This window comes from Cetorhinus maximus, chromosome 19, assembly GCF_964194155.1.
Source record: "Cetorhinus maximus chromosome 19, sCetMax3.hap1.1, whole genome shotgun sequence".
In the NCBI taxonomy this organism is placed as follows: Eukaryota; Metazoa; Chordata; class Chondrichthyes; order Lamniformes; family Cetorhinidae; genus Cetorhinus; species Cetorhinus maximus.
In genome coordinates this window covers 57,002,324-57,012,478 of record NC_135897.1, presented here as the reverse complement: position 1 = coordinate 57,012,478, position 10,155 = coordinate 57,002,324, and the positions used below count along the sequence as shown (strand labels likewise).

Genomic DNA, 10,155 nt, shown 5'->3' with positions numbered 1-10,155 from the left:
TTATGGAAGAACCAGAAGAAAAAGTCAGATATTTACACGCTACACAACTTAAAAATGGGTAAAACAGAGCCAATCTACGTGACAGTAAAAGCCAACAGAACATCCATTCAAATGGAGGTGGATACAGGCACATCCACGACAGTCATAGGGGAACACACAATTAAACGTCTGAATGGAGAAGGCCACCCACTAAAGCTGGAAAATTCAGATGCCACACTAAAGACATATACTGGCGAAAACATACACGTAAAAGGTAAATGCAAGGTTCCAGTAAAATATGGAAGCCAGTCTGCTAACCTACCTCTGATAGTGGTAGCAGGGGAAGGTCCAACTCTACTTGGTCAGAACTGGCTTAAGTAAATAAAGTTGGAGTGTACTGAGATTTTTAAACTCAGAACGAAAGATCTGCAAGAATTCTTACAGAAATGTTTCCGCTTTCAGGGAAGAGCTCGGGAAGGTTCAGGGGCTGTAAGCTAATATCCACATGGAGCTTAGACCAACCCCCAAATATCTGAAGGCGAGGCCAGTCCCATTTGCATTACAAAAGAAAGTTGATATTGAATTGGACAGGCTGGAAAAGCTGGGAGTCTTACAACGTGTACAATTTTCCGAATGGGCAACACCCATAGTTCCAGGACTAAAGCCTGATCAGAGTGTGCAAATATGCGGGGACTACAAGTTGACCGTTAACAAAGTGTCCAGACTTGCTAGGCACCCTATACCAAAAATCGATGAATTGTACTCCAAGCTGGCAGGGGGAACCGCATATACGAAACTCGACATGAGCCACACTTACCAGCAAGTTAAGCTAGAAAAGGCCTCTCGGGATTTTGTGACCATCAACACACATAGTGGGTTATACCAGTATACCAGGTTACCCTTCGGAGTCTCATTGGCCTGTGCCATTTTCCAATGACTTGTGGAAAATTTAGTCCAAGGTCTACCCCATGTGGTGTTTTATCCCGGTGATTTCCAAGTAGCAAAACTAACTAGTGAAGAACACCTGGCTAACTTGGAAGAGATATTGACGCGTTTCTCACAAGCTGGAGTATGCTTGAAAAGGAAAAAATATATCTTCCAAGCAAAAGAAGTGATTTATCTGGGCTATAGGGTCAACTCACAGGTCCTTCACCCAGTAGAAGACAAGGTGAGAGCTATTCCTGAGCCACCAGCCCTGAAATATGCCACAGAACTCAAGTCCTTCCTGGGAATGGTTAACTACCACAGTCATTTTCTCCCACATTTGTCGACAGTATTATTATGAGTTACTCAAGAAAAACCACAGGTGGACTTGGCAAGCCCCCACAACCAGAGGCTTTTTTGGCAGTAAAGCAGTTACTACATTCATCAGCCCTGTTGGTACATTTTGACCCAAAGAAAGAATTGATTTTAACATGTGATGCATCCCCTTACAGAGTAGGGACAATACTCTCCCACTGGATGGTGGATGGCTACACACGGCCCATTGGCTACGTCTCAAAAATGCTCACTGTTGCAGAATGAAAATACTCACTAATAGAGAAAGAAGGCTTATCCATCATATTCGGCATTAGGAAGCTCCACCAATACATCCATGGTCGCCACTTCACCATCGTATCCGATACCGCAAGCCACTACTAGGCTTGTTTGGGGAAGATGAAGCAATACCCCCAATCGCATGGCATACATCCAAAGTTGGGCACTGATCCTAGCTGCTTATCAATGTACTTTTACCCACCGACCAGGCACCCAGATTGCTAATGCTGATGCACTGAGCCGATTACCTCTGAAGGACAGCAGTGTGAACGTCCCCATCCCTCAAGAACTTGTCTTGTTATTAAATTTTCTGAATTCATCACCAGTGAATGCCAAACAGATCAGAGAATGGACAGACCACAATCCAGTTTTGTCTGACAATAGGGAACAAGTCTTGCAGGGATGGTCTAATGAGCCAAAGTCTGACATGTTGAAGACCTATTTTAACAGGAGATACAAGCTCACCTGCCAGGATGGCATTTTACTGTGGGGAGCGAGAGTCATTGTGTCTCCCAGAGGAAGACAAACATTATTGATAGAATTGCATAGTGCACACCCTGGCATTTCCAGATTGAAAATGTTGCCGCACAGCTACTTAAGGTGGCCAGAGATGGACACTGAAATCGAAAACGTGGTCAAAAGCTGCATGCAGTGCCAACAGGTGCAGTAATTGCCTCCTTCTGCTCCACTGTAACCTTGGGAATGGTCAGGAAGGCCATGGGTCAGCTTCCACATTGACGATGTGGGGCTTTTTTTGGGCACAATGTTCCTCTTGATCATAGATTCTCATTCAAAGGTGTATACAAGGTGAGATCACCCACATTTGCTGTCATCACAGACAGATTGCTCAGAGCTTTGCGATACACAGTTTAGCAGAAATAATAGTATCTGATAATGGAACAGCATTCACCAGTGGGGAATCTCAAAGATTTACAGCTCTCAATGGCATAACACCATACCATTCTGCATCCAATATGTTGGCCGAGGTGGCAGTCCAGACCTTTGAAGGCTAGAACGAAATAACTAGATTGGGACTCTATAGCAATGAAGTTATGATATTTCCTGCTCAACTATAGGACTATGCCACATATGACCACTGGTATTGCCCCCGCAGAGTTATTAATGAAGAGACTTTTCAGGACACGTTTGAGACTCATAAAGCCAAATTTAGTGCGGAGGGTAGAGAGATGTCAGGAGGCCCAGAAAAATGAACACTATTACCACAGTCGTGAAAGAAACTTCACTGTAGAAGCAGTTTTTGCTAAGAACTTTGGAGATAGGCCCAAATGGCTATCAGGTGAAGTCAGTGCAGTGACACGGCCCCTGTCCTACCGTATATCGGTTGGAGGTCAGATAATCAGGAAACATGTAGATCACCTCAGGAAAAGGGTAACAGATCCACAAGAAAAGCTGCACCAAACATTCCGTTGAAGCCTACATCAAAGGTAGAAGGAACTCCTCTTGCTTTGGAAATACCTGTAGAACCTGTTAAACCTGAGAGTTGAAGAGGCAAGATTACAGGTTCCTACTGGGGAGCCTAGTGGGCAGATAACTCCTGAGGGGGAGGCGTTAGATAAATCATCCAAAGTCATAGAACTACAAGAGTCGACATGTTTGAAGAAGCCTCCTGAGAGACTAAATTTGTAAATAAAAGCAGAACATGCTGGTAAAGCTCAGCAGGTCTGACAGCATCTGGAGAGAGAGAAACAGATTTGATGTTTCATGTCCATATGATCCTTCTTCAGAGCTACCAGATCACTCTGAAGAAGGGTCGTACGGACTCAACGTTTCTCTCTCTCCACAGATATTGTCAGACTTGCTGAGTTTTTCCAGTATTTTCCATTTTTGTTTCAGATTTCCAGCATCGGCAGTATTTTGCTTTTCTCTTATGAATTTGTAAGTAGTTCATTTTTGTAAATAGTTAATATATTGTAAAATGCATTTTCAAGTAAAGGGGGAGCGATGTGGTAATTTGAGGCGTAATACACCTTTAAGAGAATGTGAGCAGATTGACCATGTGGCTGTAAGACCCAATAGCTGTGTAGTGCAGGCTACCATGTTAATGTTAGCCCAGAGTAGGGTCTGGTTGGAGAAGCACACATCATGTAAGTGCTCTGTTGTCTATGTAAATAAATAGCATGTGCTTCATTTCAGATTGGTCTCTGTGTCTGCCGTATATTGTAATCGACTGACCCGCCGACAGATAAGCATGCAACCGGTTCGCGAGCAAAGCAACACTGTAGTAGAACACAGTATTTATATGGCTGGTCCAGTTCAGTTTCTGTTCTGTTAATGCCACACAACATGATGGAGGGTGCCGTCAGCGTGAAGACGAGCCTTTAGGTGGAGTCATCCCAGATTTGCACTAAGTGCAATAGCGAGCAGGAGAAAGAACATTCTTTCCCACTGGCCGCAATGGCAGTTTTTCATGCCGTATCATCCCAACCTCGCCTCACAAATCATGCATTCTGGGGAAACATGCCGTTTCGTTGGTGGGCAGTCTCTCATTCACCTGCCACGCCATCAAATGGCTGCTTCCTCAAGCTGGGTGCCATATTTAAAGTGAAGCCATGTGCACACCTTTCAGTGCTTCCAGCCCAGGACTGCTGCAAAGAAGACATGGCCCCGAAAGACAAGAAAACTGCAGCCCACTGGTTTAGTGACATGCCGCTTAAGCGCCTTTTGGTCGCTATGGAGGCCCGCCGAGATGTCCTCTACCCCGCTCTGGCCATTGGAGGGGCTGCAACATCAACAATCTGCCATGGGAGGCAGTGGCAGCTGTGGTCAGCGCCAATGCCCTGCAACAGAGGGCAGCCACCCGGTGCCGCAAGATGATGAATGATCTCCTCTGTTTAGTCAGGGCAAGTCACTCTTCTCATCACTCTCAACTCACATATTCACAAATCCATCACACACCCACAGGGATCACACTCACTGCCAGTTCAAGGGACATCACCATTCACTCTCTCATACACACCTTCATTGTCCTCATCCTGTCCATGGGACCACTCAGCACCCACATGTGCCAAGTATACTTATCATCTGGCCTGGCAGTCATCCCACTTACACTCTCTTCACCTCTATTCACGCAGGACAAGCTGGCACACAACAAGAGGGAGAGGTTGCAGACTGGTGGAGAAATGGCTGAAATCAAGGTCCTCACAGACTTTGAAAACAGAGTCATCCAGCTGGCTGGTGAGGATCTGGTCCATTCCAGTGCTGATGGTGAGGTCGGCGGTGTTCTACAAAGTGAGGATCCCTCATCAGTGCAACATCCATCAGACAACCATGCTGTGAGTGATGTGTCCTGTTTCACGGGCCACTGCCATGCACTAATTATCTCTCCTTGCTTCCGCAGGCACATCTGGGAAACAGCCGACGGAGTCCACAACCCAGGCCCTCCAGTCAAGCCCCAAAGAAATCTCCAAGGAATCTGAAGGCACCCTCATTGGAGTCCTGTCACATGCACTCACCCACACCCTCCACCAGCGCAGAGACACACATCTCGTGGGACCTAGTTCTAGTGTAGGCTTGGGGTCACAATCAGGTTTCTGGCACTCGGAGAATTGCTGGCAGACAGAAATCTTGAGTCCGAGTCAGATGACAAGTGTCTGGACTCAGTCATACCTCAGTTCCTGGAGCTGCAAAAGCAAGCTCGGGAACCATAAGGAAGGGATGTCCGCTGCACTCCTCAGATTGCAAGGCACGATCGGTCTGAGGTGATAGTGCCGGTATACCAACGCAAGAGTATCAACATTGGTAGGATGGCAGCTGCCATGGAGACCTTGAGCCAGGTCAGTGGTCCTGCGCTGCTGCGTGGGCTGGACTCCATCGCTGATGCCAGAGTCGGCCTCCAACAGTGTCAATGCGAGAGGGCTGCGGAGCAACTCGATCTCACCCCAGCTTTCCCTTCTCCTCAAGGATTCAGCCAGGGGCCCATGGGCACCCATAGGGAGGAGGATCAGCAGGTGCACACCCCGGGGCCATCCACCCAGGTGACTCCGGAAGTGTCTGGCTCATCCGAATACCCTGTTCTTGTGACCCCAACAGCTCAACCTCGGCAGGCCGAGGAGGGAGGCACTGCCACACAGCAGGGCCCCGAAAGCAAGCGGGGGCCCTCCAGAAGATGTCCGCCAAGGTGACCACAGATGGGGCGTAGCAATCAGCAGGCTACCTCCACCTTCGCTGTGGATGTTGGGGGAGCACCAAGATGTAGCGGAAGGGTTAGGAAAGTTAAGAGGATGTAGCTGCATAGCTTGGGCATGGGTGTTAATCACTTGTAAATAATGTTCACTATTGTAAATAAACTCCCAAGAACGTCTCCTTGCCTATGGTTCCTTGTTCTGATGAGCAGCGTTAGTGTCACTCAGATGTGAAACCTTGGTTCCTGCATAAGATAAAAGCAGGTGCCTCAGTCTAGGGCCTCTTCTCTATGCTTTGCGCAGCCTTCAGCCCAAAGTGATGATCCAGCTTCAAACTCACTGGACACATTACTGATGCCTGCACCTCAAATGATGCTCATCATTGCTACCAAAATGTCGTGGGCAGGTATTACGGAGCTCCGTCATTCTCTCTGCATGCTCTCACTGCCTTTAAAGGTGGGGCTGGCCCCCATCTCTTCAGTATCTGTGACCAGTGACACTGTGCTCCTGAAGGTGCTGGTAAAGGACCAGGTGCATTAAAAGTTTCATGGCTGCATCTCAGTGATATGACCCTGATCACAGAGCGCAAGCGACCTACCCTTGGCCAGACAGGAGTCAGGCACAGAGGCAATGTGAAGATCTATGGAGTGTCCTCACTGCGTGTCGTCATCATCCTCCTGGAATCGAGCAACTATTAGGGCCCCCACTGCGTCTCCATGACAGGAGCATTATCACAGATGGTATGTGCACTGCCATAAGCCACACTGGAATCAAATGTTCACAGGTGTAATGTGAGGATGTGTGGTGTTTCCTCACTGCATGTTGTCATCATCCTCCACAAATCTGTCAGCTATGAGGGTGTCCAGAGTGCACCTGCCTCATCTAGCCAGTGCGATGGCCTCATCACCTTAGAGGATCTCCTCACCCTCATCCCTGTCAACGTCCTCCTCATTGGAGGAGATGTGCAGCTCCTCCATCTCCTCCTCAGCCAGCTTCTCATCCCGTTGCATCAGGTTGTAAAGGGCGCGGCAGTCGATGATGCATAAAACCCTCTGTGGACTATATTGCAGGTCTCCACCAGACCGGTCCAGATGCCAGAACCTCATTTTCAGCATCCTGATAGTTTGCTCCACCAAGTTGCGAGTTGCAGCCTGAGCCTCATTATAACTTCGCACTGCTGCAGTCTGAGGCCGCCCCATGGGTGTCATCAGCCACGATCACTATGGTTAGCCATTGTCCCCTAGGAGCCATCCCTGCAGTCTCTGTGGATGCTGGAAGACGTCAGGGATCTGAGAATGACTGAGAATGTAGGAATCACGGACACTCCCTGGGAACCGTGCGCAGACCTGCAGGATAAGTTTGCAGTGGTCGCACACCAGCAGAACATTCAGCAAGTGGATGCACTTGCGGTTAACTGCTTATTGCCCCGGAGGTCTGAGCACCATGTGAGTGCAGTTGATGGCATCCTACACCCGTGGGAAACCCAAGACCTGGGCAAATCCCAGCGTTCATGCGTCCTGCCTTTCCTGGTCCCTGGTGAAATGCATAAAGTTCTGAGCCTTCGTAAAGATGGCGTCTGTGACCTTATGGACACACGTGTGTGGAGGCTTGTGATATCCCACAGAGGTCACCTGTGGCACCCTGAAAGGAGCCACTGGCAAAGAAATTGAGCGCCATGGTTCCTTTCACGGCCACTGGCAGTGGATGCCCTCCGTGTCGCCAAATCCTACAGCCAATGGCTGATGTGACCGAACAGTTCCCTGGACATGTGCAGCCTTCGGCGACACTGATCCTTGGTCATCTGTACGAATGAAAGGTGGCCTACAGACCCTGGGTCTAGCTAGACACCAACCAGCGACGACTGGCTGTGGCTCTTCAGCATCATGTGTAAAAGCTCCAGCCATCCCTTCTTCCCGAGGGTGCTGCTCCCCTCTCTGTCCAGCTAGGTGCCTCCATCGCTCTCTTCTCCTTCATCTCTGCTCTCTGTAAGCCATGAGACATACAGCTAGGTCACCAGGCTCCATTCTCCTGATGTACTCTTCCTACAAGATGAAAGAGAGAGATGCGTGGGTTAGAATGGCTGTTCTATGAACATCTCTTGGTTAAGTGTGAAGGCCCTTAATGCATCCCAGAGAGTGCTGGCCACAATTTGGATGTCCAGGGTTTAGTGCACTGCATGGCTGCCTGAAACCCTACCCACCTCCACCCCACTCCACCTGACTGATTGGCGGCAGCTTTGGCCACTGGACTGCATTCTGTGCTCTCAGCTCAGGCACGGGCATTCTCCTAACCTGCACTGCAAGGCTGCACTGGTAGACTGCTGCAAACCAGAATGATGACATTGCAAGGGGCTGTGAACGCCTCCATCATTGACTGCTCCACAGCTAGCTTTCATGAGAAGATTGTACAACGCGCCCAGTCGTCCAACTGTTCTGCCGTCCACGAAAATGCTCATTAGTTTGCAGTCTGTGCCCTCGGGTTGAAAAGCTCTGGAACATCTGGTGGCACTTGCATGCCTCTGCATTGCTTGAGTGGGCAGATAAGCTAGAGGCTCCAGTCCAAGCACGTCAATGTGGTTGTGCCTCAACTGTCTCAGCTGCGGAGGAATGGTCACTTTACACAAGGTTTCCCTAATGCGAGGCCGCTTCCCTCCACCATTGCCATCAACCCTAAGTGCTCAAATGATCCAGCTTGGGGGAATGAGCTGGATTTATAATGATATGCAGATATATTACAATGAAGTTCCCGATGTCTGACGGTGGGAAACACTGTCTGCCATTAACAAGCAAGAACGGACAACTGCAAACTGGTTTCATGATGGCGTGAAACCAGTTTTTGGCCTTCTTGCCATATTGTCCACTCACACCACCAAACACGCCCAACGCCAGCGGGCACGGTTCTATTCCACCCACTGTTTTCTCAAGGACTGTGTAGTGGTCACTCCTACCAATACGGTCCTGATGCATCTGTCCATGACAGGTAGATTTGTGAGGCTGCGATCAAGAATGATTTTCCCTCATGCTGGTTCTCTTACCACCTGCCACAAGCCCAGTCTGACGGATATGTTCTTCAGGGCTTGCCCAGCTCAGTTAGTAGTGGTGCTGCCGAACCACTTGTAATGATGGATGTTGGTATCCCCCAACCAGAGTACATTCTCTGCCCTTCCTACTCTCAAAGGTTCTTCCAAGTGATGTTCAACATGGAGGAACACTGATAGAACATGTGAGGGAGTGTGGTAGGTGGTAATTAGCCAAGTGTTCCCAATGATAAAAACTTTTAAGAGAACAAATAGTGAAAATAATTTTCACTAGTCAAAGAATTGACAACGAGGATGCATAAACCCAAATTAACTAGAAGTAGGGGGAGGTGTGGCATAGTGATAATATCACTGGACCCTCTGGAGGCAGGAATTCAAACCCCACCATGGCAGCTGGTGGAATTTAAGTTCAATTAATATATCTGGAATTAAAAGCTAGTCTCAGTTATAATGACCATGAAACCATCCTGGCAAAGACCCATCTGGTTCCCTAATGGCCTTTGAAATGGTGTAACCTACTATTTGGTTGTATCAAACTGCTATGTAGCCTAAAAAAGGAACAAAACTGGACAGAACACCCCGCATTAACTTAGGAATGGAAAACAGCAGTAGCGGAAGCGCCAGCTGCTATTTTGTTTCTTCACTGCCACCCCATGGGGACAGAGCCGGTGACATGGAGTACCGCGGGCAGGCTCAGAAAGTGATGGTGCAGCCCATGAATATTATTTTCAGGTACCTTCAAAATCGATCCTGGATCTAAGTATGGTCATATGAGCAAGTCAACATGATGATAGAAGGCTGTATAATTGAGTTTGATGAATACATGAACCTTGTTTTTGATGATGCAGAGGAAATTCACATGAAATCAAAATCAAGAAAACCATTGGGCCGTGTTATGATGAAAGGGGCCAACATCACTTTACTACAGAGTATCCACAGCTAAGAATGGATTCACTAGAACTTCATCATCTATACACTATAGCAAATCGATAACTGTTGTTTTGATAAGCATTTTGGATACTGGTTGTTAGTAAATAGATTAAGTTGTGATGCATTTTTGTACCTAGCTACAGTAATGATTTTCTGAAATAAAAACAACAGCACACTCAGCACTGTTAACCCTGCAAAGTCCTTCATACTAACATCTGGGGGCTTATGCCAAAATTGGGAGAGTGGGCCTCAACAGCCTGACATAGTCACACTTTCAAACTCATACCTTACAGGTTGTGACCCACATATCACCATCCCTGGCTATTCCTGTCCCACTGGCTGACCCACCAGAGGTGGCAGCACAGTGGTATACAGTCAGCAGGAAGTAGCCAGGGAGACCTCAACATTTGACTCCGGACCCCATGATGTCTCATGGCATCAGGTCAAACATGGGCAACAAAACCTCCTGCTGATTACCACATAGTGCCCCATATTGTCCAGGTCGTGCTGCATATAGACACTGGTTGCTTC

The 10,155-nt window shown here is 48.1% G+C and overlaps 1 pseudogene; it reads left to right on the top strand.

The window, feature by feature from the left end:
- The first annotated feature begins 9,367 nt into the window (after window positions 1-9,367).
- Window positions 9,368-9,759, top strand: LOC144694200 (small nuclear ribonucleoprotein E pseudogene; annotated as a pseudogene).
- The last annotated feature ends 396 nt before the right edge of the window (window positions 9,760-10,155 follow it).